We start from the raw sequence: 16,570 nt of genomic DNA on the forward strand, positions 1-16,570 counted from the left end.
GGCCCCGAGTCTCTTTCTCATCATATCAATCTCCATCACTTTATTATTGCTTTGCTTTTACTTTTTACTTTGCATCTCTATACCAAAAATACCAAAAATATTATTTATCATCTCTATCAGATCTCACTTTCGTAAGTGACCGTGAAGGGATTGACAACCCCTAAGCGCGTTGGTTGCGTTGAGCTATTGTTTTTGTGTAGGTACGAGGGACTCGCGCGTAGCCTCCTACTGGATTGATACCTTGGTTCTCAAAAACTAAGGGAAATACTTACGCTACTTTGCTGCATCATCCTCTCCTCTTCGGGGAAATCCAATGCAGTGCTCAAGAGGTAGCATAAGTACACACCAAATAGGGAAGATAGATATTGCAAGAGGCATAAGTACTTAGAAACTAAATTGTTGCAAGAAAGGCTAGATGAGTGTGCTGAAAATTTATATTTTCTTAGCAGTACTTGTGAACTTTGCAGTGAAAGTGGTCATTTAGCTATCTGATGCAAATTGTTTCATGATCTAATCGTGTCCAAAAATTGTGATGACTTGATTTCCCTTGCACATTATAATTAACATAGCTTTCTTATGGGTTGCGAGGAAATGAAACATATAACTGGGGATCTTCCAGAATTTTCCCGTTATAAACTTCTTGGATTTGACGTAGAGGAAATTTATATGTATTGTGCAGTGAATTGCAGTGAAAATCCTTATATTGCCAATTACATAAAGAACAGAAAACAAATAGAAGATGAAGAGAATACTAATGAAAGGGAAGAGACTTCCCAATACCCTCCTATTATTTCTTATGATGAATCAGGTAACGAGGAGGAGCCTCCTATTCAACCAAACTCATTAATAAGGAGCTCCAAAAAGAGGAGTGAACCCACAAATGATGTGGTGAAGAAGAAGAAAAGAAAAAGGAAGAGAGGTAAATAGATATCTCTCCCAAATAATGCTGCTCTTATTACTATTGTGCCTCATGAAAATATAATTGTGGAAGATAATGATACTTCTTATGATCTTGAAAATCTTTTTGGCACTTGCTTGGAAGAATATGATAATTGCTATACTATTGGTGCTATCCATACTATTAATTATGAGAGTGGTTATGCTTATGATATGAAAAGCCCAAGCTTGTGGATGCTATGTTTGATGAAGATGATGTTTTTGAGAATATTTTTGCTGCAATTAATGTTTGTCCCAAGCTTGAGGATGCTACGTTTAATGAAGATGATATTTTTAGTCTCCCAAGTTTTGGTATGCAAATTTATAATGATGATAGCATGCCTCCTATTTATGATGACTATTGCGATGACACTTATGCTATACAAAGTAGTGATAATTATATTTATAAAAACTTGTCATTATTATGATTACCCTTTTTCTGAACATTACTCTTTTAATGTGGAAACAATTTATAGTATTTGAGTTTCTTATGATACTCCCACTATTCCGAATGAGAAGAATTTTGCTTATGTGGAGAGTAATAAAATTTCTATGCATGTAGATCATTAAAAGAATGCTTTAGGTGCTGGTTATATTGTCGAATTCATTCATGATGCTACTGAAAATTTTTATTAGGGGGGAATATATGCTTGTAGGAATGGCAATAATATCAAGTTTCCTCTCTATGTGCTTAAAGTTTTGAAGTTATGCTTGTTTTACCATCCTATGCAAGTTGATTCTTGTTCCCACAAGTTGTTTGCTCACAAAATCCATATGCATAGGAAGTGGGTTAGACTTAAATGTGCTAGTAATATTCTTCATGATGCTCTCTTTATGTTTCAATTCCTATCCTTTATGTGAGCATCATTGAAATCATCATGCCTAGCTAGGGGCGTTAAACGATAGCGCTTGTTGGGAGGCAACCCAACTTTATTTTTGTTCTTTACTTTTTGTTCCTGATTAGTAATAAATAATTCAGATATCCTCTGTTTAGATGTGGTTTTTGTTGGGGAACGTAGTAATTTCAAAAAAATTCCTACGCACACGCAAGATCATGGTGATGCATAGCAACGAGAGGGGAGAGTGTTGTCTACGTACCCTCGTAGACCGACAGCGGAAGCGTTATGACAACGCGGTTGATGTAGTCATACGTCTTCACGGCCCGACCGATCAAGCACCGAAACTACGGCACCTCCGAGTTTTAGCACACGTTCAGCTCGATGACGATCCTCGGACTCCGATCCAGCAAAGTGTCGGGGAAGAGTTCCGTCAGCATGACGGCGTGGTGATGATCTTGATGTTCTACTGTCGCAGGGCTTCGCCTAAGCACCGCTACAATATTATCGAGGAGTATGGTGGAGGGGGGCACCGCACACGGCTAAGAAAATGATCACGAGGATCAACTTGTGTGTCTAGAGGTGCCCCCCTGCCCCCGTATATAAAGGAGCAAGGGGGGTGCGGCCGGCCCTAGGAGGAGGCGCGCCGGAGGAGTCCTACTCCTACCAGGAGTACGACTCCCCCCCTTTCCCTAGTTGGATTAGGACTTGGGGGGAAGGAGGAGAGGGAAGAAAGGAAAGGGGGGCGCCGCCCCCCCCCCTCCTTGTCCAATTCGGACTTGGGGGGAGGGACGTGCGGCAGCCCCTAGGCCTCCTCTCCTCTTCCTCCACTAGGCCCATTAAGGCCCATTAGGTTACCTGGGGGTTCCGTTAACCTCCCGGTACTCCGGTAAAATGCCGATTTCACCCGGAACACTTCCGATGTCCAAACATAGGCTTCCAATATATCAATCTTTATGTCTCGACCATTTCGAGACTCCTCGTCATGTCCGTGATCACATCCGGGACTCCGAACAAACTTCGGTACATCAAAATATATAAACTCATAATGAAACTGTCATCGTAACGTTAAGCGTGCGGACCCTACGGGTTCGAGAACAATGTAGACATGACCGAGACACGTCTCCGGTCAATAACCAATAGCGGAACCTGGATGCTCATATTGGCTCCTACATATTCTACGAAGATCTTTGTCGGTCAGACCGCATAACAACATACGTTGTTCCCTTTGTCATCGGTATGTTACTTGCCCGAGATTCGATCGTCGGTATCTCAATACCTACTTCAATCTCGTTACCGGCAAGTCTCTTTACTCGTTCTGTAATACATCATCCTGCAACTAACTCATTAGTTGCAATGCTTGCAAGGCTTAAGTGATGTGCATTACCGAGAGGGCCCAGAGATACCTCTCCGACAATCAGAGTGACAAATCCTAATCTCGAAATACGCCAACCCAACAAGTACCTTCGGAGACACTTGTAGAGCACCTTTATAATCACCCAGTTACGTTGTGACGTTTGGTAGCACACAAAGTGTTCCTCCGATAAACGGGAGTTGCATAATCTCATAGTCATAGGAACATGTATAAGTCATGAAGAAAGCAATAGCAACAAACTAAACGATCAAGTGCTAAGCTAACGGAATGGGTCAAGTCAATCACATCATTCTCCTAATGATGTGATCCCGTTAATCAAATGACAACTCATGTCTATGGTTAGGAAACATAACCATCTTTGATCAACGAGCTAGTCAAGTAGAGGCATACAAGTGACATCCTATTTGTCTATGTATTCACACATGTATTATGTTTCAGGTTAATACAATTCTAGCATGAATAATAAACATTTATCATGATATAAGGAAATAAATAATAACTTTATTATTGCCTCTAGGGCATATTTCCTTCAGTCTCCCACTTGCACTAGAGTCAATAATCTAGTTCACATCGCCATGTGATTTAACATCAATAGTTCACATCACCATGTGATTAACACCCATAGTTCACATCGTCATGTGACCAACACCCAAAGGGTTTACTAGAGTCAATAATCTAGTTCACATTGCTATGTTATTAATACCCAAAGAGTACTAAGGTGTGATCATGTTTTGCTTGTGAGGGAAGTTTAGTCAACGGGTCTGCTACATTCAGATCCGTATGTATTTTGCAAATTTCTATGTCAACAATGCTCTGCACGGAGCTACTCTAGCTAATTGCTCCCACTTTAAATATGTATCCAGATTGAGACTTTGAGTCATCTGGATCAGTGTCAAAACTTGCATCGACGTAACCCTTTATGACAAACCTTTTGTCACCTCCATAATCGAGAAACATATCCTTATTCCACTAAGGATAATTTTGACCAATGTCCGGTGATCTACTCCTAGATCACTATTGTACTCCCTTGCCAAACTCAGGGTAGGGTATACAATAGGTCTGGTACACAGCATGGCATACTTTATAGAACCTATGGCAAAGGCATAGGGAATGACTTTCATTCTCTCTCTATCTTCTACCGTGGTCGGGTTTTGAGTCTTACTCAACTTCACACCTTGTAACACAGGCAAGAACTCCTTCTTTGACTGTTCCATTTTGAACTACTTCAAAATCTTGTCAAGGTATGTACTCATTGAAAAACTTATCAAGCATCTTGATCTATCTCTATAGATCTTGATGCTCAATATGTAAGCAGTTTCACCGAGGTCTTTCTTTGAAAAACTCCTTTCAAAAATTCCTTTATGCTTTGCAGAATAATTCTACATTATCTCTAATCAACAATATGTCATTCACATATACTTATCAGAAATGTTGTAGTGCTCCCACTCACTTTCTTGTAAATACAGGCTTCACCGCAAGTCTGTATAAAACTATATGCTTTGATCAACTTATCAAAGCGTATATTCCAACTCCGAGATGCTTGCACCAGTCCATAGATGGATCGCTGGGGCTTGCATATTTTGTTAGTACCTTTAGGATTGACAAAACCTTCTGGTTACATCATATACAACTCTTCTTTAATAAATCCATTAAGGAATGCAGTTTTGTATCCATTTGCCAAATTCTTCATAAAATGCGGCAATTGCTAACATGATTCGGACAGACTTAAGCATCGCTAACGAGTGAGAAACCTCATCGTAGTCAACACCTTGAACTTGTCGAAAACCTTTTTGCGACAATTCTAGCTTTGTAGATAGTAACACTACTATCAGCGTCGTCTTCCTCTTGAAGATCCATTTAATCTCAATGGCTCGCCGATCAATGGGCAAGTCAATCAAAGTCCATACTTTGTTCTCATACATGGATCTCATCTCAGATTTCATGGCCTCAAGCCATTTCGCGGAATCTGGGCTCATCATCGCTTCCTCATAGTTGTAGGTTCGTCATGGTCAAGTAACATGACCTCCAGAACAGGATTACCGTACCACTCTGGTGCGGATCTCACTCTGGTTTACCTACGAGGTTTCGGTAGTAACTTGATCTGAAGTTACATGATCTTCATCATTAGCTTCCTCACTAATTGGTGTAGTAGTCACAGGAACAGATTTCTGTGATGAACTACTTTCCAATAAGGGAGCAGGTACAGTTACCTCATCAAGTTCTACTTTCCTCCCACTCACTTCTTTCGAGAGAAACTCCTTCTCTAGAAAGGATCCATTCTCAGCAATGAATATCTTGCCTTCGGATCTGTGATAGAGTGTACCCAACATTTCCTTTTGGGTATCCTATGAAGACGCACTTCTTCGATTTGGGTTTGAGCTTATCAGGTTGAAAATTTTTCACATAAGCATTGCAACCTCAAACTTTAAGAAACGACAGCTTAGGTTTCTTGCCAAACCATACTTCATATGGTGTCGTCTCAACGGATTTATATGGTGCCCTATTTAACATGAATGCAGCTGTCTCTAATGTATAACCCCAAAACGATAGTGGTAGATCGGTAAGAGACATCATAGACGCACCATATCTAATAAAGTACGGTTATGACGTTCGGACACACCATTACACTGTGGTGTTCCAGGTGGCGTGAGTAGTGAAACTCTTTCACATTGTTTTTAACTGAAGGCCAAACTCGTAACTCAAATATTTTACTTTTGCGATCATATCGTAGAAACTTTTATTTTTGTTACGATGATTTTCCACTTCACTCTGAAATTCTTTGAACTTTTCAAATGTTTCAGACTTGTGTTTCATCAAGTAGATATACTCATATCTGCTCAAATCATCTGTGAAGATCAGAAAATAATGATACCTGCCGCGAGCCTCAATATTCATCGGACCACATACATCAGTATGTATGATTTCCAACAAATCTGTTGCTCGCTCCATTGTTCCGGAGAACGGAGTCTTAGTCATCTTGCCCATGAGGCATGGTTCGCAAGCATCAACTGATTCATAATCAAGTGATTCCAAAAGCCCATCAGCATGGATTTTCTTCATGCGCTTTACACCAATATGACCTAAATGGCAGTGCCACAAATAAGTTGCACCATCATTATTAACTTTGCATCTTTTGGTTTCAATATTATGAATATGTGTATCACTACGATCGAGATCCAATGAACCATTTTCATTGGGTGTGTAACCATATAAGGTTTTATTCATGTAAACAGAACAACAATTTATTCTCTTACTTAAATGAATAACCATATTGCAATAAACATGATCAAATCATATTCATGCTCAACGCAAACACCAAATAACACTTATTTAGGTTAAACACTAATCCCAAAAGTATAGGGAGAGTGCGATGATGATCATATCAATCTTGGAACCACTTCCAACACACATCGTCACTTCACCCTTAACTAGTCTATGTTCATTCTGCAACTCCCGTTTCGAGTTACTACTCTTAGAAACTGAACCAGTACAAATACCGAGGGGTTGCTATAAACACTAGTAAAGTACACATCAATAACATGTATATCAAATATAGCTTTGTTCACTTTGCCATCCTTCTTATCCACCAAATACTTGTGGTAGTTCCGCTTGTAGTGACCAGTCCCTTTGTAGTAGAAGCACTTAGTCTCAAGCTTAGGTCCAGACTTGGGCTTCTTCACTTGAGCAGCAACTTGCTTGCCGTTCTTCTTGAAGTTCCCCTTCTTCCCTTTGCCCTTTTCTTGAAACTAGTGGTCTTGTCTACCATCAACACTTGATATTTTTCTTGATTTCTACCTTCGTCGATTTCAGCATTACGAAGAGCTTGGGAATCATTTCCGTTATCCCTTGCATATCATAGTTCATCACAAAGTTCTACTAACTTGGTGATGGTGACTAGAGAATTCTGTCAATCACTATTTTATCTGGAAGATTAACTCCCACTTGATTCAAGCGATTGTAGTACCCAGAAAATCTAAGCACATGCTCACTGCTTGAGCTATTCTCCTCCATCTTTTAGCTATAGAACTTGTTGGAGACTTCATATCTCTCAACTCGGGTATTTGCTTGAAATATTAACTTCAACTCCTGGAACATCTCATATGGTCCATGACGTTCAAAACGTCTTTGAAGTCCCGATTCTAAGCCGTTTAAGCATGGTGTACTAAACTATCAAGTAGTCATCATATTGAGCTAGCCAAATGTTCATAACATCTGCATCTGTTCCTGCAATAGGTTTGTCACCTAGCGGTGCATCAAAGACATAATTCTTCTATGTAGCAATGAGGATAAACCTCGAATCACGGATCCAATCCGCATCATTGCTACTAACATTTTTCAGCATAATTTTTCTCTAGGAACACAATAAACAGGGAGCAACATCGCGAGCTATTGCTCTACAACATAGATATGCTAATACTACCGGGACTAAGTTCATGATAAATTAAAGTTCAATTAATCATATTACTTAAGAACTCCCACTTAGACAGACATCCCTCTAATCTTCTAAGTGATCACGTGATCCATATCAACTAAACCATGTCCGATCATCACGTGAGATGGAGTAGTTTAAATGGTGAACATCACTATGTTGATCATATCTACTATATGATTCATGCTCGACCTTTCGATCTTCGTGTTCCGAGGCCATATCTGTTATATGCTAGGCTCGTCAAGTTTAACCTGAGTATTCTACGTGTGCAACTGTTTTGCACCCGTTGTATTTGAATGTAGAGCCTATCACACCCGATCATCACGTGGTGTCTCAGCACGAAGAACTTTTGCAACAGTGCATACTCAGGGAGAACACTTGTACCTTGATAATTAGTGAGAGATCATCTTATAAAGCTACCGTCGAACTAAGCAAAATAAGATGTATAAAAGATAAACATCACATGCAATAAAAATATGTGACATGATATGGCCATCATCATCTTATGCCTTTGATCTCCATCTCCAAAGTATCGTCATGATTTCCATCATCACTGGCATGACACCATGATCTCCATCATCTTGATCTATATCAATGTGTCGTCACATGGTTGTCTCGCCAACAATTGCTCTTGCGACTATTGCTATCGCATAGCGATAAAGTAAAGCAATTATTTGGCGCTTGCATCTTATGCAATAGAGAGATAACCATAAGGCTTTTGCCAGTTGCTGATAACTTCAACAAACCATGATCATCTCATACAACAACTTATATCTCATCACGTCTTGACCATATCACATCACAACATGCCCTGCAAAAACAAGTTAGACGTCCTCTACTTTGTTGTTGCAAGTTTTACGTGGCTGCTACGGGCTTAGCAAGAACCGTTCTTACCTATGCATCAAAACCACAACTATAGTTTGTCAAGTTGGTGTTGTTTTAACCTTCGCAAGGAACGGGCGTAGCCACACTTGGTTCAACTAAAGTTGGAGAAACCGACACCCGCCAGCCACCTGTGTGCAAAGCACGTCAGTAGAACCAGTCTCGTGTAAGCGTACGCGTAATGTCGGTCCGGGCCGCTTCATCCAACAATAACGCCGAACCAAAGTATGACATGCTGGTAAGCAGTATGACTTATATCACCCACAACTCACTTGTGTTCTACTCGTGCACAACATCAACGCATAAAACCTAGCTCGGATGCCACTGTTGGGGAACGTAGTAATTTCAAAAAATTCCTAGGCACACGCAAGATCATGATGATGCATAGCAACAAGAGGGGAGAGTGTTGTCTACGTACCCTCGTAGACTGACAGTGGAAGCGTTATGACAACGTGGTTGATGTAGTCGTACGTCTTCACGGCCCGACCGATCAAGCACCGAAACTACGGCACCTCCGAGTTTTAGCACACGTTTAGCTCAATGACGATCCCCGGACTCCGCTCCAGCAAAGTGTCAGGGAAGAGTTCCGTCAGCACGACGGCGTGGTGACGATCTTGATGTTCTACTGTCGCAGGGCTTCGCCTAAGCACCGCTACAATATTATCGAGGAGTATGGTGGAGGGGGGCACCGCACACGGCTAAGAAAACGATCACGAGGATCAACTTGTGTGTCTAGAGGTGCCCCCTGGCCCCGTATATAAAGGAGCAAGGGGGGTGCGGCCGGCCCTAGGAGGAGGCGCGCCAGAGGAGTCCTACTCCTACCAGGAGTAGGACTCCCCCCCCCTTTCCCTAGTTGGATTAGGACTTGGGGGGAAGGAGGAGAGAGAAGAAAGGAAAGGGGGGGCGCCGCCCCGCCCCTCCTTGTCCAATTAGGACTTGGGGGGAGGGGCGCGCGGCAGCCCCTAGGCCTCCTCTCCTCTTCCTCCACTAGGCCCATTAGGTTACCGGGGGGTTCCGGTAACCTCTCGGTACTCCGGTAAAATCCGATTTCACCCGAAACACTTCCGATGTCCAAACATAGGCTTCCAATATATCAATATTTATGTCTCGACCATTTCGAGACTCCTCATCATGTCCGTGATCACATCCGGGACTCCGAACAAACTTCGGTACATCAAAATATATAAACTCATAATGAAAATGTCATCGTAACGTTAAGCGTGCGGACCCTACGGGTTCGAGAACAATGTAGACATGACCGAGACACGTCTCCGGTCAATAACCAATAGCGGAACCTGGATGCTCATATTGGCTCCTACATATTCTATGAAGATCTTTATCGGTCAGACCGGATAACAACATATGTTGTTCCCTTTGTCATCGGTATGTTACTTGCCCAAGATTCGATCGTCGGTATCTCAATACCTAGTTCAATCTCGTTACTGGCAAGTCTCTTTACTCGTTCCATAATACATCATCCTGTAACTAACTCATTAGTTGCAATGCTTGCAAGGCTTAAGTGATGTGCATTACCGAGAGGGCCCAGAGATACCTCTCCGACAATCAGAGTGACAAATCCTAATCTCGAAATACGCCAACCCAACAAGTACCTTCGGAGACACTTGTAGAGCACCTTTATAATCACCCAGTTACGTTGTGACATTTTGTAGCACACAAAGTGTTCCTCCGGTAAACGGGAGTTGCATAATTTCATAGTCATAGGAACATGTATAAGTCATGAAGAAAGCAATGGCAACAAACTAAACGATCAAGTGCTAAGCTAACGGAATGGGTCAAGTCAATCACATCATTCTCCTAATGATGTGATCCCGTTAATCAAATGACAACTCATGTCTATGGTTAGGAAACATAACCATCTTTGATCAACGAGCTAGTCAAGTAGAGGCATACAAGTGACATACTGTTTGTCTATGTATTCACACATGTATTATGTTTCAGGTTAATACAATTCTAGCATGAATAATAAACATTTATCATGATATAAGGAAATAAATAATAACTTTATTATTGCCTCTAGGGCATATTTCCTTCAGTTTTATGCTTTTAATTAGTGTTTGTGCCAAGTAGAACCGTTGGGAAGACTTGGGGAAAGTCTTGTTGATCATGCTGTAAAAAACAGAAACTTTAGCGCTCACGAGAATTGCTGCCATTTTTATTTGGTTAGTGCTATTTAGTTAATTATTTTTGCATATGATTAATAGATAAATTCCTCACTTCCAGAAATTTATTTGAGAATTTTATGAGTTCCATAAGTATACATTTGATCCAGATTACTACAGATTGTTCTGTTTTTGACAGATTCTGTTTTCTATGTGTTGTTTGCTTATTTTGATGAATCTATGAGTAGTATCGGAGGGTATGAACCATAGATAAGTTGGAATACATTAGGTTTAACACCAATATAAATAAATAATGATTTCACTACAGAACCTTATGATGGTGATTTGCTTTCTTATACTACGGAGATTATGAGTTTTCTGTTAAGTTTTGTGTTGTGAAGTTTTCAAGTTTTGGGTAAAGATTCGATGGACTCTGGAATAAGGAGTGGCAAGAGCCTAATCTTGGAGATGCCCAAGGCACCCCAAGGTAATATTCAAGGATAGCCAAGAGCCTAAGCTTGGGGATGCCCCGGAAGGCATCCCCTCTTTCGTCTTCGTTCATCGGTAACTTTACTTGGAGCTATATTTTTATTCACCACATGATATGTGTTTTGCTTGGAGCGTCAATTTATTTTGTTAATATTTGCTTTCTGTTATTTATAACAATGTTTTTCATCTTTTATTTCAATAAAAGTGGCATTGATAGCCTTTACTATGCCTATTTTAGAAGTCCACATGTGCTGTTTGAAAACAGAAAGTTTACCGCTGTTGCAATAATTCCCTAGAAAAGTCAGAATTTGATAAAATGTTGAAACCTTTTGCATATTAATCTCTGATAAATTTACTACAGTGGGAATTTATTGCATAATTTTTGGAGCTAGGGAAATATGGATGTTGCTGCATTCTTTACAGACTGTCCTGTTTAGGCAGATTGCTGTTATGTTTGCATTGTTTGCATATGTTTGCTTCCTTAATGATTCTATTTGAGGATAGGACTATTAAATATGCAGAGAAATTTAGTATGCAATGTTGAATAATAATTTTAGTTATTTACTACAGTAGAGTATGATAAGGTTTTTGCAATGGTTTATACTAACTTATCTCACGAGTCCATGTTGAGTTTTGTGTGGATGAAGCTTTTGAGATTTAGGGAGACCGTGATATGAGAGGAATTAAGGAGACACAAAAGCTTAAGCTTGGGGATGACCAAGGCATCCCAAGATAATATTTCAAGAAGTCTCAACCATCTAAGCTTGGGGATGCCCCGGTTGGCATCCCACCTTTCTTCTTCAACAACTATCGGTTAGTTTCGGTTGATCCTAAGTTTTTGCTTCTTCACATGATGTTTGCCATTATTAGAATGACATTTTCTTTTGTTTTGCTTGCTGTTTGAATAAAGTATCAAGATCTGAAATTATTAAATGTTAGAGAGTCTTCACATAGCTAAATAATTATTCAACTACTCATTGATCTTCACTTATATCTTTTGGAGTAGTTTGTCATTTGCTCTAGTGCTTCACTTATATCCTTTTAGAGCACGGTGGTGGTTTTATTTTATAGAAATAATTGAACTCTCGTGCTTCACTTATATTATTTTGAAAGTCTTTAGAACAGCATGGTATTTTGCTTTGGTTATGAAACTAGTCCTAATATGATGGGCATCCAAGAGGGATATAATAAAAACTTCCATATAAAGTGCATTGAATACTATGAGAAGTTTGATACTTGATAATTGTTTTGAGATATGGAGATGGTGATATTAGAGTCATGCTAGTTAAGTAGTTGTGAATTTGAGAGATACTTGTGCTAAAGTTTGTGATTCCCGTAGCATGCACGTATGGTGAACCGTTATGTGATGAAGTCGGAGCATGATTTATTTATTGATTGTCTTCCTTATGAGTGGCGGTCGGGGACGAGCGATGGTCTTTTCCTACCAATCTATCCCCCTAGGAGCATGCGCGTAGTACTTTGATTCGATAACTAATAGATTTTTTCAATAAGTATGTGAGTTCTTTATGACTAATGTTGAGTCCATGGATTATATGCACTCTCACCCTTCCACCATTGCTAGCCTCTCTAGTACCGCGCAAATTTCGTCGGTACCATAAATTCACCATATATATTCCTCAAAACAGCCACCATACCTACATAATTATGGCATTTCCATAGCCATTACGAGATATATTGCCATGCAACTTTCCACCGTTCCGTTTATTATGACACACTTCATCATTTGTCATATTGCTATGCATGATCATGTAGTTGACATCGTATTTGTGGCAAAGCCACCATTCATAATTCTTTCATACATGTCACTCTTGATTCATTGCACATCCCGGTACACCGCCGGAGGCATTCACATAGAGTCATATTTTGTTCTAAGTATCGAGTTGTAATTCTCGAGTTGTAAGAAAATAAAAGTGTGATGATCATCATTATTAGAGCATTGTCCCAGTGAGGAAAGGATGATGGAGACTGTGATTCCCCCACAAGTCAGGATGAGAATCCGGACGAAAATAAATAAATAAAAGAGGCCAAAGAATCCCAAATAAAAAAAGGGAAAAGAGGCCATAAAAAAGAGAAAAGGCCCAAATAAAAAAATTAAAAAATGAGCAAAAAGAGAGAAGGGGCAATGCTACTATCCTTTTACCACACTTGTGCTTCAAAGTAGCACCATGATCTTCATGATAGAGAGTATCTTATGTTGTCACTTTCATATACTAGTGGGAATCTTTCATTATAGAACTTGGCTTGTATATTCCAATGATGGGCTTCCTCAAAATGCCCTAGGTCTTCGTGAGCAAGCAAGTTGGATGCACACCCACTTAGTTTCTTTTTGAGCTTTCATACACTTATAGCTCTAGTGCATCCGTTACATGGCAATCCCTACTCACTCACATTGATATCTATTGATGGGCATCTCCATAGCCCGTTGATACGCCTAGTCGATGTGAGACTATCTTCTCCCATTTTGTCTTCTCCACAACCACCCTTCTATTCCACCTATTGTGCTATATCCATGGCTCACGCTCATGTATTACGTGAAGATTGAAAAAGTTTGAGAACATCAAAAGTATGAAACAATTGCTTGGCTTGTCATCGGGGTTGTGCATGATTTAAATATTTTGTGTGGTGAAGATGGAGCATAGCCAGACTATATGATTTTGTAGGGATAACTTTCTTTGGCCATGTTATTTTGAAGAGACATAATTGCTTAGTTAGTATGCTTGAAGTATTATTATTTCTACGTCAATATTAAACATTTGTCTTGAATCTTATGGATATGAATATTCTTGCCAAAATGAAGAGAATTACTTAGAGAAATATGTTAGGTAGCATTCCACATCAAAAATTCAGTTTTTATCATTTACCTACTCGAGGACGAGCAGGAATTAAGCTTGGGGATGCTAATACGTCTCCAACGTATCTATAATTTTTGATTGTTCCATGCTATTATATTATCAACTTTGGATGTTTATGGGCTTTATTATACACTTTTATATTATTTTTGGGACTAACCTATTAACCCAGAGCCCAGTGCCAGTTTCTGTTTTTACCTTGTTTTAGAATATCGCATAAAAGGAAAATCAAAGGAGTCCAATTGACCAGAAACTTCACGAAACTCAATTTTGGAAGGAAAGCAACCCGGGAGACTTGGAGTCTATGTCAAGGAAGCTTCGAGGAGGCCACGAGGTAGGGGGCGCCCACCCCCCTGGGCACGCCCTCCACCCTCGTGGCTCCCTTGACGTACTTCTTCCGCCTATATATCTCCATATACCCTAAAACGATCGGGGAGCACAATAGATCGGGAGTTCCGCCGCCAGAAACCTCCGTAGCCACCGAAAGCCAATCTAGACCCATTCCGGCACCCTGCCGGAGGGGGAAATCCCTCTCCGGTGGCCATCTTCATCATCCCGGTGCTCTCCATGATGAGGAGGGAGTAGTTCTCCCTCGGGGCTGAGGGTATGTACCAGTAGCTATGTGTTTGATCTCTCTCTCTCGTGTTCTTGAGGTGATACGATCTTGATGTATCGCGAGCTTTGCTATTATATTTGGATCATATGATGTTTCTTCCCCCCTCTACTCTCTTGTAATGGATTGAGTTTCCCTTTTGAAGTTATCTTATCGGATTGAGTCTTTAAAGATTTGAGAACACTTGATGTATGTCTTGCCATGCGTATCTGTGGTGACAATGGGATACCACGTGATTCACTTGATGTATGTTTTGGTGATCAACTTGCGGGTTCCGCCCATGAACCTATGCATAGGGGTTGGCACATGTTTTCGTCGTGATTCTCTGGTAGAAACTTTGGGGCACTCTTTGAGGTTCTATGTGTTGGTTGAATAGATGAATCTGAGATTGTGTGATGCATATCGTATAATCATACCCACGGATACTTGAGGTGACATTGGAGTATCTAGGTGACATTAGGGTTTTGGTTGATTTGTGTCTTAAGGTGTTATTCTAGTACGAACTCTAGGGCTGTTTGTGACACTTATAGGAATAGCCCAACGGATTGATTGGAAAGAATAACTTTGAGGTGGTTTCGTACCCTACCATAATCTCTTCGTTCGTTCTCTGCTATTAGTGACTCTGGAGTGACTCTTTGTTGCATGTTGAGGGATAGTTATATGATCCAATTATGTTATTATTGTTGAGAGGACTTGCACTAGTGAAAGTATGAATCCTAGGCCTTGTTTCAACGCATTGCAATACCGTTTATGCTCACTTTTATCATTAGTTACCTTGCTGTTTTTATATTTTCAGATTACAAAAACCATTATCTACTATCCATATACCACTTGTATCACCATCTCTTCACCGAACTAGTGCACCTATACAATTTACCATTGTATTGGGTGTGTTGGGGACACAAGAGACTCTTTGTTATTTGGTTGCAGGGTTGCTTGAGAGAGACCATCTTCATCCTACGCTCCTACGGATTGATAAACCTTAGGTCATCCACTTGAGGGAAATTTGCTACTGTCCTACAAACCTCTGCACTTGGAGGCCCAACAATGTCTACAAGAAGAAGGTTCTGTAGTAGACATCAGATCTTATGATGTTTCTCCCCCTCTACTCTCTTGTAATGGATTGAGTTTTCCCTTTGAAGTTATCTTATCGGATTGAGTCTTTAAGGATTTGAGAACACTTGATGTATGTCTTGCACGTGCTTATCTGTGGTGACAATGGGATATCATGTGATCCACTTGATGTAGGTTTTGGTGATCAACTTGCGATTTCCGTGACCTCGTGAACTTATGCATAGGGGTTGGCACACGTTTTCGTCTTGACTCTCCGGTAGAAACTTTGGGGCACTCGTTGAAGTTCTTTGTGTTGGTTGTATAGATGAATCTGAGATTGTGTGATGCATATCGTATAATCATACCCACGGATATTTGAGGTGACATTGGAGTATCTAGGTGACATTAGGGTTTTGGTTGATTTGTGTCTTAAGGTGTTATTCTAGTACGAACTATATGATAGATTGAACGGAAAGAATAGCTTCGTGTTATTTTACTACAAACTCTTGAATAGATCGATCAGAAAGGATAACTGAGGGAGTCCTGGATTAGGGGGTCTTTGGACAGCCGGACTATATCCTTTGGCCGGATTGTTGGACTATGAAGATACAAGATTGAAGACTTCGTCTCGTGTCCGGATGGGACTTTCCTTGGCGTGGAAGGCAAGCTAGGCAATACGGATATGTAGATCTCCTCCCTTGTAACCGACTCTGTGTAACCCTAGCCCCCTCCGGTGTCTATATAAACCGGAGAGTTTAGTCCGTAGGACAACATACAATCATACCATAGGCTAGCTTCTAGGGTTTAGTCTCTATGATCTCGTGGTAGATCAACTCTTGTAATACTCATATCATCAAGAACAATCAAGCATCACGTAGGGTATTACCTCCATCAAGAGGGCCCGAACCTGGGTAAACATCGTGTCCCCTGCCTCCTCTTACCATCCGCCTTAGACGCACAGTTCGGG

This window comes from Triticum urartu, chromosome 4, assembly GCF_003073215.2.
Source record: "Triticum urartu cultivar G1812 chromosome 4, Tu2.1, whole genome shotgun sequence".
In the NCBI taxonomy this organism is placed as follows: Eukaryota; Viridiplantae; Streptophyta; class Magnoliopsida; order Poales; family Poaceae; genus Triticum; species Triticum urartu.